Below are 14604 nucleotides of genomic sequence, written 5' to 3' on the forward strand. Positions count from 1 at the left end.
TCACGTAGAGCAAGAAGGGCAGAAGCCCATGCCCAGGCCCTGAGGCATCCTGACATTTAGACATCAGGTGGAGGTGGAAGAGACCCAGAAGGTACCACAGCAACTACATCATTCAGCCCGACATCCACAGGACCTGCAGGTTCAGCCCCGCTGTTCCAGGTGCTAGGGCCAGCAGAGGAGGGGGATGGGGCCTTTGCCCTCAAGGGGCCCAGGGTCTATATAGGAGGCAGTTGTTTGAGCCAATACTTACAATGCAATATGGTAAAGTATTTATAGAGATGGGCCCAGGAGAAGGAACTAGAAGAAATGTCTGTGGTCCCAGGTCTCAGAAGCTAGGGCTATGACTGAGTCTGGGAGGGGCCATGGGCCTCAGAGAGGTGGAGAGAAAAGATGCAGAGGGCCGGGCGCGGTGGCTCACGCCTGTAATCCTGGCACTTTGGGAGGCCAAGGCAGGCAGATCACGAGGTCAAGAGATCAAGACCATCCTGGCCAGCATGGTGAAACCCTGTATCTATTAAAAATACAAAAATTAGCCTAGTGTGGTGGTGGGCACCTGTAATCCCAGCTACTCAGGAGGCTGAGGCAGAATCGCTTGAACCCGGGAGGCAGAGGTTGCAGTGAGCCGAGATTGCGCCACTGTACTCCAGCCTGGGAGACAGAGCGAGACTCTGTCGAAAAATGGAAAAGAAAAAAGGCAGAGACCTGGAACTATTCCAGGTCTGGCATCCTTCCCTGAGACCTCCAAGTCCCCTTGAAGCTCGTTGTACCTCCTTCCCTTCTGCTCACCGCCAGCCTCCCACCCCACCTCCTAGTGGGCCTCCAGTTTCTCCACACTCCCCGATCTTCTTCCAGCAAAGCCCCCACCGCTCATGAGTAACAACATGGAGCCTGCTCCTTCCTCATTCCCATTCCTACCCCAGGCCCCCCGGTCTCCACCCCTTCCCTGACAGGCCAGCCTCCTCAGGAGAAGTGTTTTCTATAACCAGGATTAACTTGCCATGAAAATGACCACAGCCTGAAGCCTTGCCCTCCATCAGGGTGGGATGCTGTCTCAAAAACAGTTGCCTCATTTCCTGCTGTTGAGAAATCATGCTTGTTGACCAGCTTACATTTCACATTACTAAGAAAGGAGAGAAATCTGCCCCGCTGAGCTTCTCAGACAGAAACTTGGTTAACCCCTGGGTCTGCGGGTGAGGGTCCTGCACCAACCCCCTTCTCTCCTGTCAGCTGCAAGTGCAGCGGCTGGGTTGCTGGTTTACTTTGCTGCCTGGGTCACGATGCCCATGCAGTTCACTCTTTCCCATGGCTATGTGAAGTCCACAAACCTGGACAGTTTGGCCTCAGCCTCTCTCTCCATCCTTATCCCCTGCTGCCTTTTCGCGTGCCTGGTCCAGTCTGGACACACTCTGGCCTTCAATCTGAGGTCATGGCTCTAAGTCTCATGGCTGACTGCCTGAGACTGCAATGAGGTCTGAACCCTCATTCAAAGCTTGATCTCGGCTCTGCTGTTTATTTACGTTAGCATCCCCATGGATCATCCAACCAGAGGAAATTTCCTCTGAACATATTTAATTTGTTCTTTTTTAATTGTTTATGATTCATTTAATCTCGAATTATAATATTTGTGGGCATGCTTTATCCCCTCCCTTCTAAACTCTATCAACTCCAGAAGCTCAGGCCTTGAATCTAGAGTCAAATCTCGTTTATTTTCATCCACAATCTCAGCCAAGAGTTTGGACATGCTTGTGGAATGAATGAGTTTTGATTAGAGTTGTAGAGGAGAACTTGAGCTGATTGATATGGGAAATGCAACCTAGGGATTGATTTATTGGTTCTGTACAAAAATGCACCACTAACAGCTAAGAGCAGAGTCTATAAAGGGATAGAGAGCAGTTCATTTATTCACTCATTCATTCAACAAATACATATTAAGCATCTACTGTTTGCCAGAAATAACATTAGATTCTGGAGATACAGTAAGAAACAAGGCTGATGAAGTTCAGCTCACATGGAGTTTCTCTTTTAGCCCAGAAAGATGGATAGTCAACAGCAAAAACAAACAAACAAAAAAACATCGCGCAGCAGTGCCATGATAAAAAACAATTTGGAGTGATGTGAGAGAGTGACAGGGAGGTGGTTGAAAGGACTCTCTGAAAGAATGATGCTTTAGGGGAGACCTGAAGGGTAAGCTGGGTTGCCATGGGAAGATCTGGGCATGGAAGTCCAGGAAGAGAGAATAGATCAGACCAAGCTTTGAGGTCAGGGCAGGTGGGGAATAGAGATGGGACGAGTTTAATGGGTTCAGAGAACAGAAGAAAGGAAAGAGTAGCTGGATCATTTGTTCATTGCCTCAGGGTGATCAAGGGGGCAATGAACAAAGATCATCAACAGTTCAACAGGAAGATAATGGCAAGGCAGAAAATAGAAATGGTATAGTGTCAGCAGCAGAAGCTTTGATCTGCAGATGAATTGGAGTCCTGACCAATTGTTACGGTGTGTGAGCTTGGACAACTTTTCTAGGTCTTGCTTTTCTCAAGCCTAATTTTTAGAGTTCTTGCAAAGATGAAATGGTATAATAGAAATGAGCATCTACCAAGTGAATTTGTGTAAGTGGTAGCCTACAATCCAGGTAATAATCTGAAAACCAGCCTTACAAGATTAGCGTTGACAAGAAGCATGGAGCAGAAAGCAACGATCCAGCAACTGGGCTTAACAAGCCCTCCTTGCTGCTCCTCACCTCATCGCCCTCTTTCCCTCTCCTTTCCACTGGTCTGCCCTTTCTCAGCTTTTCATGTTTTCCTTATCTTTTTTTTGTCTTTCTCCTTTTCCTACCACAATTTCTCACTCTTTCTTTCCTTTACATTCTTTTAAGTCACATCATCTCAACTGCCTCAAATTTGGAAAACATATTTTAACATATTGGTCATGTTTATTTTGCATGATTTTGTCTTCCTTTAAAAATCAGGTGTTCTTAATGTTTTCTACATCTTTCTTAATTAAAAAGAAACAGTAGCAGCCACGCCGAACTTCAGTAATTTTATACAGTGATGTGGCCCTCGTATGAGTATGATTTTCCACTGAGGTCACTGTTCCTTAATAGAAAATGGCTCCCACCACTGGATTAAGGGATTAGAAAGAGATTGTCTCAAGGCATTTGGGGTCTGGTGTGTCGGGAGATCTCTCTGCTGGCAGAGGGGAGGTCTGGATGTGTTCAAAGGTCAGTGGCCTGAGTCACTGTAGGGATGCTCTGGAGCTCAGCCTGGGCATGCGGCTCCACCGCTGGCTGGCTGCAGCTCAGTGGCTGATGCAGATGTGGAACCTGACAGGTGGAAGGCCAAGGAAGGCCTGTGGGGTCAGCTAGTGCAGACTGAGACCCTGAGGAATCTCTAAGGATAGGCTCTGGTGTGAAGTGCAATGTAAGACACCCTCCCATTGTTGCAGGCCCTTGTGCTTGGCCAAGAAAGGACAAGTTTCCTCTGCAAGCACGCGTGTTGCACAAGGGTGTGGTGTGTGTGTGTGCTTGCGCACATGCATACACATGTGTCAGGAGGAGGAAGCCATAGAGCAAGTCTCCCACATTTAGCTCAGGATGATATTGCAAGGAGCCTTCTGGTTGGGGGATCAGGGTGAAGAGGTGATGCTTGATGCCAAGTGGAGACTCTGGCCCTCCCTTGCTTTCCTTATTTTCTGAGAAGAGGTACGCAGTGGCTGGTCGTGGCTAGCTGTGGCCAGTAGGTCATCTAGTCCAACCTGACCACTGTACAATGGGACACAGAGGACTTGGGATGAGAAGTGACTTGCCCAAGGGGTAAAGACCTCGTGATCTTCCCTCCATACCGAGTCACCTTTGCGTCCAGGTGATGGCAGTAGGAAGATGGTGGGGGGACATTCCTTCTGTACTCTGACTTTAGGGATCCCAGATGTCGAGCATGAAGCCCTGCCCTGGCTTGTGTTACGGAGCCAAGTACCCTCATACTCCAGGGTTGAGTGACGTAGCGCTGGGTTGTGCAGCAGAAGGCAGCCCAGGACTTAATCGTGGGCACAGATAAGCTATATGTGCACACAGAGAGTTAACTTTAAACATGGAGAGGGTGGAGATTTCCACCTCTAAGGAGGCCCAAGTAAGGTCATATGAACTAAAGCTACAGCTTGACTATCTTACCCTAGATGCCAAGAAGGAACTTAGGGAAACAAGGGCACCAGTGGGTGGGTCTGGGCTGGTTTGGGTGGCCTGGCTCCCCCGTGTCCCTGCTGCTCTGCTTCGGACAAAGGCGAAGGACAAGCGGTGGTAATGGCAGTAGTTGTGGACACTGGGCCCTTGTCCCTTTCCTCTAGATGCCCCCCTTCTCAGGTGACCCCTTTACTGTCCCCCCTTGGAGTGTGATCTCCAAGGGTGGAGCGGCTGCGTGGATGGGGGACTGGGAGGTGTCCTCACCTAAGCCTGGGCTTCTGCTTGCCTGGCCTCATCAGTTTATTATTGGCCCGGGTGACAGCTGGGAATGGCAAGGACACCCTGGAGGAGGGAGTGGGTGGGGCTGGGGCCATCCTAAGCCCCCAAGATCCCACATGCCTGTGGAGGGGGTGCCAAGGAATGACGGGAATGTCTGCATGCTCTCCCTTCCTCACTCCCACCCTGAGCGAAATGAGGCGAGGCCCAAGACAAATGTCGGTGTAGACCTTTGGAAGGGTTGTTTCTTTCCTTGAGATATATTTGAAACACATTTGTTGCCCTAATGCCTGAATTAATTAAGAGGGATCTGGCTACTTTCTCTTGGCACCAAGCTCTGAACAAGGGGAAATGGGCTTTACGAACAGGAAAAGGTTGAATGAGCATAAAGAGCGCTTGTTAGTAGTTAATCTAGCCTAGACCAGGTGGTGGCATCTGGGGAGGAGGCCTAGAAAAAACACAGTGTGGAGGAGGGGGTTGCCGGGAGACCCTGCAGCTGCACCTAGCTCCACCAACCTTTCAGACGCACCTCTGTCTACTGCTTTGCCACCTTTTCCATTCTGCATCTCTGATGGAGTTGCTGTCTTAGCCAGGGTCCCCTTCAGTTCCCCCCAAACTCAGCGACAGCAGGCCCTAGAGTCAAGGGACATGCATTTCCCATGTGAGAGCCTTATACTGTAGGAAAACTGGCATCTTCAATGGCATTTACAAGTGATAAAAGAAAAACTTCAACTGGGCGTGGTGGCTCACTCCTGTAATCCCAATACTTTGAGAGGCCAAGGAGGGCAGATCACCTGAGGTCAGGAGTTCAAGACAGGCCTGGCTAACATGGTGAAACCCCATCTCCACTAAAAATACAAAAATTAGCCAGCTGTGGTGGCATGTGCCTGTAATCCCAGCTACCCAGGAGGCAGAGGCAGGAGAATCACTTGAACTTGGGAGGCAGAGGTTGCAGTGAGCCGAGATCACGCCACTGCACTCTGGCCTGGGCGACAGAGTGAGACTTGTCTCAAACAAAACAAAACAAAAAACAAACTACAGCCGAAGGAGTTTAAGGAGTTTAATTGAGCAATGAACAAATCACAAATTGGGCAGCCCCTAGAATCACAGCAGATTCAGAGTCTCCAGGGGTGCCTCGTGGACAGAACAAATTTATACACAAAAAAGGTAAAGTGAAGTAGAGGAATTGGAAGTGAAGCACAGAAACAGTGAGATTGGTTACAACTTGGCGTTTGCCTTATTTGAACGCAGTTTGAACATTCAGCAGCATACGAGTAATTGAAGTATGGCCGCTGGGATTGGCCAACACTCAGCTATTGTTACAGGTACACACTACTAAGTTAGGTTTTCAATTTTGTCTATTAAGCTAGGTTACAGTTCATCTACAAGGACCCAAATATTGGAAGTATGGAGTCCTTCTCAGGCCATAGTTAGTTTGCTTTAACACAATGTAGGGAAAGGCTATACCTGTGGGGGTGGACATGGAGCCAGGGGAGAAGAAGGGAGGGAAGAATGCAGGAAGCAGGTTTATTGAGCCTGGATCCTCTGGAGATCCCTGGGGGAATCTGTGGATTCCTTCAGTGAGAGAAGTGAGGGCAGTGCCTCAAGATGAACAACTTCCCCAGAAGGTTCTTAATTATTCATGGCACTTTCAACAATCTGGTCTCACTCCTTGACTTCTGGGAGAATCACAGGTTTATGGCATCTGCTCTATCCCTCTCCAGGGACACTTAAGAGGGACAGATGGGAGGGAGAGATCACTAGCAACTACCTCGATTTTACGCCAAATAAGGGCTCTTGCACAGGAAACAGAGATGCTGAGTTCTGAGTAAGACAAAAGCAAGTTCTAATGCCACTTCCTACCACCCTCAGTATCATTTGGGGAGAAAGAGGAGGATCTTGGCCTAAGAAGGGACAGAGAGTTTCAGCTTTCTACCTACTAGAGGGAAAATAGAAAACGCAATAGTCCTGTAGCCACCAAAGACACTAAATTGGTGTCAGTTAAAAATTATCCTTAAAAAAAAAGCATTGAGCTGATGGCTTTACTGGTGGCTGCTACCAAATGTTCAAGGAGCAGATAAGTCCTTTCAACACATCCATCAAAAAATAGAATGAGGGGACCTTCCCAGCTTGATATCCCAGAACCTTGATACTTCAGGTCAGTTTATTATTGGCCTGGACAACAGCTGGGGGTGCCGAGGACTTCCTAGAGTGTAAGAAAGAAAATATGCAGGTCCATCTTACTAATATATGTGTGAAAATGTGAAAAAAATAAACCAATCCAGCAAAGTCCAAAAAAAAATTAATATAGCATGACCAAGCTGGCTTAATCCTAGGAGTGTAAGATGAATTTAACAGGGGAAAATGAATATGATTTATTTTAGTAACAGAATAAAAGCAAAAATTTATAAATGGAAAACCATATGACAAAATTCATATCCATTCTTATAAAAACTCTTGGCAAATTAAGAGTAGAAGCACTTCTTTAGTCTTATTAAAGGCATCTATGCAAAACCTACAATAAATGGCGTATTTAACATTGAAATATTGAAAGCATCCTCTTTCAGGCCAAGAACAAGACAAAAATGTCCATTATCACTGCTTACACTCACCACTGTACTGGATGTCTTAGAGCAGTTTGCAAGACAAATGAACAAAAGGTATATGGTTTAGAATGGAAGAAACAAAACTTATTTCTGCAGATGATATGACATCACTATCTACATAGAATGCTGTGCAGAATTTGCAGAATAATCATCAAACTTAATCAGAGAGTTGGAAAAGTTGCTGGATACAACATCAACATACAAAAGTGGTATTACCATACACCAACAACAGTTAGTTAGAAAATTTAATTTTTACCATGGATAAAATTTATAACAGTAATAAAAAATTTAAAATACCTAGGAATAAATCTAATAAAAGATGTATGAGACCTTTAGGAAAAAATTTATAAAATTTTATTAAAATATATTTAAGAAGACAACTAGGGCGAGGTACAGTGGCTCACACTTGTAATCCCAGCACTTTGGAAAGCTGAGGTGGGAGGAATGCCTGAGGCCAGGAGTTTGAGACCAACCTGGGCAACATAGGGAGACCCTGTCTCTATTATAAATAGAAAAGATTAAAAAAAGAAGTAGAAGACAACTAAATAGATATACCATGTTTTTAGATAAGGAGACTTAATGTCATGCAGTTGCCAATTCTTCTCAATCTATAGATTCAATGCAATTACAATCAAAACTTGGACAGAATTTTTAATGGAATTTGGCAATATAATTCTAACATGTACATGGAAAAGTAAGCGTTAAGAACATCCAAGACATTTCTGAAACAAAGAACACAGTATAAAGATTTGCTGTAATAAATATCAGGATTTATTATAAGACTTTAGTAATTAAGATAGTGAGTTATTAGGGCAGCAAAAGAAAAATACACCAATGGAACAGAAAGATTTCCATGTGTGTACAGAAACATAATTTGTTTCAGGGATGGTATTGTAGGTTAGTATGAAAGGGATAGATTATTCAATAAATAGTGCTGGAATAACTGGTTATCCATATAGAAAAAATAAAATTAGATACAACCTTACAGCATATTTAAACGGCAATTTCAGTAAGACTAAAGGCTTAAGTGGGAAAAAAGTTACAAAACTTTTAGAAGATAATATAGGAAAACAGCTCTTGACTTCAGACTAGAGAAAAATTTCTCAAGATGCAGAAAGTAAAAACCGTAAAGAATAAGATTGGTAAATCTGACTACTTTAAAAGGCACCTAAGGAGAATGAAAAGCTAAGCCTCAGCCCAGAAGATTTAGCCAAACCTGCAACCATGAGTGGATTTGTGTTCGGAGCATGGAAAGAACACCTACATTTCAATAAGAAAGATATAAACAACCCAAGAGAAAAATGACAAGAGATACATTGGACTATTCACAAAAAGACAAACACATATTGCTTATAGGTATAGGAAAAGATGCTGAAACTAATGAGTAATTAGGAAAATGCAAGTTTAAACTCTAACAGGATACCATTTTACACCTCTCAAGTTGGTATAAAGTATGATATGATAATGGTGAGGATGGGATACAAGAAAATCCTGCTGATGGGAGGGAAAAGTTACACAACCACTTTGGGAAAACACGTTGCCTGCACCTGCTAAAATTGAACAAGCACATAATTCACATCCCATTCATTCTACTCCCAGGCAAATTCTACACATATGCACTAGGAGACATGCTCAAGAGTGTTTATAGTAATATTGTCCACATTAGCCACAATCTAGAAACAACCCAAATGCCTGTTGACAGTGAAATATATAAGTTGTGGCATACTCATATGATGGAATACTATACAGTAGTGAAAATGAGTTATGGCCATGTGAAGCATTGGGCCACAGAAGATACCATATAATATGATTCCATTTATGTAAGTTTCAAAACCAGGGCAAACTAAACAATTTTTTTAAAAAAATGCACATCTAGCTGGTAAAACTATAGGAAAAACCAAGAAAAGGAATAACCAAAATCTAGTTAGAGGGCTATGGGATTAGGGAGGAGCACATCAGTCACTGTTCATCAGGTGCTGATAATGTTGTTTCCTTATCTGAGTGACAGACTCATAAGAGTTCCTGAACATATATGTTTTGAACACTCTTTGGTATAATGTGATATATTTTACAATGGAGACAAAATTAAAATGATAAACAGTGTCAGCTCTCACTGCTGCAGGTAAGGTGTGATGGAGAGTTTGGTCCCTGATCTGACCAGCCAAAGGGGGAGTCAAATTTGCCTGGGGTTCCAGCAGGTGTATCAGATGTAACAATGAATGTTATGGGAGAGGAGAATACAGGGGCCTCTTCTTTACGGGCTAAGAGTGGTCATCCCTGTTAAGGAGGGTGCCCAGACGTTAGTGGGTTAAGCCACCAAAAAGTAAATAGCCCCAAATTCCTTTCAAACTGTATTGCTCAATGTCAAACACACTAACAGTTCAAGCAGCATTTGTGCCTGTCCAAAGGCCATGCAAGCTTGCATGACCTAGTTTATAATTAAAGTGTGTGGGGCTGACAGGGCAGTCTGGTGGGCACAGAGAGAAAGTCTTGTTATAAAAAGTGGTATTTACTTTGCGGTATAGGTGCTCAAACTTCATATGTCAGATTGTCTTGGGCAATGAGAGCAAGAAGTTCACCCTAGGTAGAGGCAATAAGAATGGTTTGTATACAGAGAATTTTTAAAAAACAAGAATAAAGACAGGTTTGGCCTGTTTTTTATTATCCCCATGAGCCTGCAGCTCCAAACGGCATCAGTAATGAAGTACCTGTACTTTCTCCCGGGGTTGATTTTTTTTTTTTTTTTTTTGAGATGGAGTCTCGCTCTGTCACCCAGGCTGGAGTGCAGTGGTGCGATCTCAGCTCACTGCAACCTCCGCCTCCCAGATTCAAGTGATTCTCCTGCCTCAGCCTCCTGAGTAGCTGGGATTACAGGTACATGCCACCATGCCCAGCTAATTTTTGTATTTTTAGTGGAGACGGGGTTTCACCATGTTGGTAAGGCTGATCTTGAACTCCTGACCTCATGATCTGCCTGCCCCAGCCTCCCAAAGTGCTGGGATTACAGGCATGAGCCACTGCACCAGCCGGGTTGATCTTTTGACCCTTGGTGATAAGCTGATCCTGGAGACCCGCACCAACAGTCCCACCAAATGGAAACACCATGAGGTCAGGGTTTATTTCTGCATTTCCCTTAGACCCTAGCACAACTCCAGCCACATGGCAAATGCTCAGGCAATGCTTATTGTTTTAAGCATTATTAAGATTACTTAATATCTTATCATTATTAAGATACTTAGGTAAACCATAAAATCAGATATTATAGAGGACAAGAGCTGAGGCATGAAGGAGGGTGCACCAGGGAGAGCAACCAAAGACATGGGTGGGCCTGGGTCAGGCCCTGACTCCACTGCTGGCTTGACTTGGACACCATGGTTTCTGCACCTGTGATCCCACGAGATTGACAGCAGAGATAAATGGACCTGAACATTAGCGTATGGCTGGAGACAGAGGAAGTGTCCAACACTCATGACCTCTGAGGTCTAGACACCAATAGCAGGGTGAGGAGATAAAAGAAATGCATATGATTTTAACTTGGGGGAGGAAAAGCCAGCAGTCTTCTAGAAAGCAAACTTGGGCTCTGGGTCTCATCTAGACTGGCATCTAAATTGCAGTTTTAGGCCAGGCGTGGTGGCTCATGCCTGTAATCCTAGCACTTTGGGAGGCTGAGGTGGGCAGATCACTTGAGGTCAGGAGTTCAAGACCAGCCTGGCCAACATAGTGAAACCCCATTCTCTACTAAAAATATCAAAAACTTTAGCTGGGTGTGGAGACATGTGCCTGTAATCCCACCTACCTGGGAGACTGAGGGACAAGAATCACTTGAACCCAGGAGACGGAGGCTGCAGTGAGCTGAGATCGCACCACTGCACTCCAGCCTGGGCGACAGAGTGAGACTGTCTCAATAACTAATTAATTAATTAATTAATTGCAGCTTTGCCACATACTGCTAGTATAATCCAAGGGAAACAGAAAATGATGCGTCCTTTGCAGGGGTACAGTGAGGATTAAATGACACAGGTTAATTCACTTACTATTCATTCAGTAACTATTTATTGGATGTCTAATACATGTTTAGTATGCTCTCTGGTCATGCAACAAATGTTAATTCCCCTGTCCCTTTGAAGGACAGGACTAATGGCTGGACACTAATATTAAAAGAGTCAGTGGTATTCAATAGAAGGGTTTGGAAGAGTAGTGCTCTTGTCATGAAATAGCACTTCAGTCTGGAAATCCTCTAAGTGATTTCTACGCCCGAGGATGAAAGAAGAAAAAAAGTCAGAAATTATATGGTCCAACATTTACTGAGCCTCAAACATGTGTCATGGTTGGAAAGGACCACTTAAGACATTGTGCTTGACCTTAGGAGCTCGGAACCTAGGGGAGGAGTCTAACATCTACACAGATCACGGCGGCAGCATATGTCAGTGTGGCCCAATGATCTAGGGTGGCAAGGAGGCAGTCACTGATGTCCAGGGCACCCGAGGATGTTTCCTGCAGGAGTAACTCAGGAGCTGACTATCTTAGGGTGACTGGCAGTGGCCTGGGGGGAAAGGAAGGATGGCACAGGCAGATGTGAAGCACAGGTAGAGACATGCTCGAGGAAGGCATGGCCTGTTTGGAGACTCCTGATGGTCTCCTGGGATATAGGTCACCACATTGGATATGGGACACCAAGGGTGGTTTCCTGCCAGCAACCTAGAGCAGAGAAGAGGGAGGGTGTTGTACCAGACCACGCAGACAGACCATGCCCTGGGCATAAGGGCATGACAGAGGCTGGGGCAGTCACCAAAGGTTGACTCTGAAGGTACAGTCCACAGGTTGGGGCAGTAGCCGGGAGCCCTGACCTCAATCGGTGCTACATAAAAGGGCACCAGGCAGGTGGGATTGAGGTGACAGTTGACATAAGGGATAGGGGAGCAGTCATTGCTCTGGAGGACCTGTCCATGGTGCCGTGATCACCGCCACCAGACTAAGGGCCTACACAAGGCACCTGTGCCAGGGGAGAAATGGGGCCAAGGCAGGGCCTCTTGGGGACATTTAGAAGAGGGGACCAAGGCAGGACTCTGCGCTATAAGCTGGGTTAACAAAGGCAGCCAGGGAAGAATTGCACCCAGGTTTACCCCTGAGGACTGTGGATCTCAAAAGTATATGGGCAAATCTTCCTTAGACTTGGGATCTCATCTCAAATGTGGCCTCCACTGAGCCTTCTCTGACCACACTGTGCACAGCAGTCCCCTCACCCCCATCCTTCACTCTCTAGCCATATCTTGTTTCCTTTTCAGCACTCATTATTGCCTGAAATGGTCCTATGTTCATGTTTGTTCATTGTCTGCCTCCCCCAAGAGAATGTTAGCCTCAGGAAAGTAAAGCCCCGGCTCTTGTCCCTGCTGTGTCCAGCTGGACACTAGGCCTGGCGTAGACACGCGGTATGCTGAGAAACTCAGCAGCAGCAGGAAGACTCCAGCCACATGGGGCTTCAAGGCCAAGGTGGAGTCAAAAGAGACAATCTGGCTGGGCACTGTGGCTTACACCTGTAATCCCAGCACTTTGGGAGGCCAAGGCAGGAGGATCACTTGAGCCCAGGAGTTGGAGACCAGCTTGGGTAACATGACAAAACCCTGTCTCTACACAAAATACAAAATTTAGCAGGGCACAGTGGTGCGTGCCTGTAGTCCCAGCTACCTGGGAGGTGGGAGGATCACCTGAGCCCAGGAGGTCAAGGCTACAGTGAGCTGTGATTGTGCCTCTGCACTCCAGCCTGAGTGACAGAGAGAGACCTTGTCTCAAGCAAACAAACAACAACAACCCCATCTCTACTAAAAATAAAAAAATTAGCCTGGTGTGGTGGCATATGCCTGTAGTCCCAGCTACTCGGGAGGCTGAAGTGGGAGAATTGCTTGAACCTGGGAGGCAGAGGTTGCAGTAAGCCGAGATCGCACCACTGCACTCCAATCTGGGCAACAGAGTGAGACTCTGTCTTAAAAACAAACAACAACAACAAAGAAAACCCAACAAACAAAAACAAAACAAAACAAAACAAAAACAAACAAAAAGAGACAATCTGAACACTAATGGCTTTTAGGGAGCTCTCATTGTTCTTGTTCTGGGCAGGATTCATTCAGAAAATGGCGTGCGCCTGAGCTAGCCGGGTGACAGAGGGCTGTGGGGGTCCCACATGAGGAGCTGACATTGATGGTTGAGGTTAATGCTGACATCAGGGGTACCCAGCAACTTAACTGGGGTGGGGATATCAGGAGATGTGACCGGAGAAGACACGAAGGCCTGAGAAAGGGTCTCAACACTGTGCTGATGGGTGGGGACTTTCTCCTTTGGGCAGGGGAAGCTGTTGATAGTTTTTCAGCAAGGGAAGTGACAGGCTTAGCTCTCTATTTTAGAAAGATCAAACTGTGGTGTGGTGACTGACCGGAAGAGGGGGTGGGCAGGAAGCAGGGAGGCCAGGTGGAAGGTGGGTCCAGGTATGAGGTGATGCTGGTTCTAGCTGAGGGAGTGGCCGTGAGTTTGCAGAGGAGCAGGGTGGATGTGAAGACCAGAGAGAGGCTGTGGCTAATGCTTTCCTGAGGGTAAGACTAGTGCAGGTGTAAGACTGTGTACTCAGGGAGGACTTTGGTTATTTGGATGCTTGTAGGAGGGCGCATTCTGCTAAAAGGAGACTACAGTATTTGCTAAATTCTTGACATATCCAGCTCACAGAAGATGAAGAAGGGCTGAGAAGGGAAGAGGGAGGGAGAGAATGAGCACTGATCATAGGGTAGGTGTGCAGGACTTCACTGACTCCTCACAGTTCTCCCATCCTACAGCAGAGGACTGAGGCTCCGCTTCTTTGCCTGAAGTCACACAGCTGGAGTGCAGCAAGCCGGAAGTCACCCCTGCACCTGGACTCCACTCTGAACAGCTCATTGGGATGTGGTTGGCGTATCCCTCATTTGAGATCTCAGGGGGCAGAGCACATGCTCCAGCAGCTTGTGCTCTGGACTGAGGAGAGCAGGTTTCAGAATGCCCGTGGACAGGCAGGCTGCCGGAGTGATGAGGGCACTGGTGCTCTGGTGCTGGGTGTACTCACGTGGGGGGCCAAACCGCCTCCCCCTCATCTCACCTGTCCCAATCCTCAGCTGCCTTCCCAAGTCCCACCCAGAAACCAATTTGGAGTGAATAACAGGCTGGGTCATTAGGCTTTGTGCAGATTTTCTTCAAACAGAATGATCAAGGTGCAGCCCAAAGCAGCCAGGAATGTTGGGATGACTTTATCTAACCAGGACGCCGTATGCATGCTCTCTGGCCCGTTTCAGGCCTTGGTTCTGGACTCAGAATTGGTTAGAATCAGTCTTCAGTTTAAATGCCTGTAAAGTGAGAATAATCATTGTTCCTTCTTCATCTGGTGAACGGGGGCAGTAGGTGAGATAGGGCCTGCAAAGGGCCCAAACAGGATTTATCTCGAAGGCCGCTGAGTACCAGGGGTCCAAATTCTTACTGTAATGTGTGGCTGCTCGCAGAGCACTTAAATCAGGGAAAAGTTCTTCTCTGCTGCCA

Source organism: Macaca nemestrina, chromosome 1 (genome assembly GCF_043159975.1).
Source record: "Macaca nemestrina isolate mMacNem1 chromosome 1, mMacNem.hap1, whole genome shotgun sequence".
Taxonomy (NCBI): Eukaryota; Metazoa; Chordata; class Mammalia; order Primates; family Cercopithecidae; genus Macaca; species Macaca nemestrina.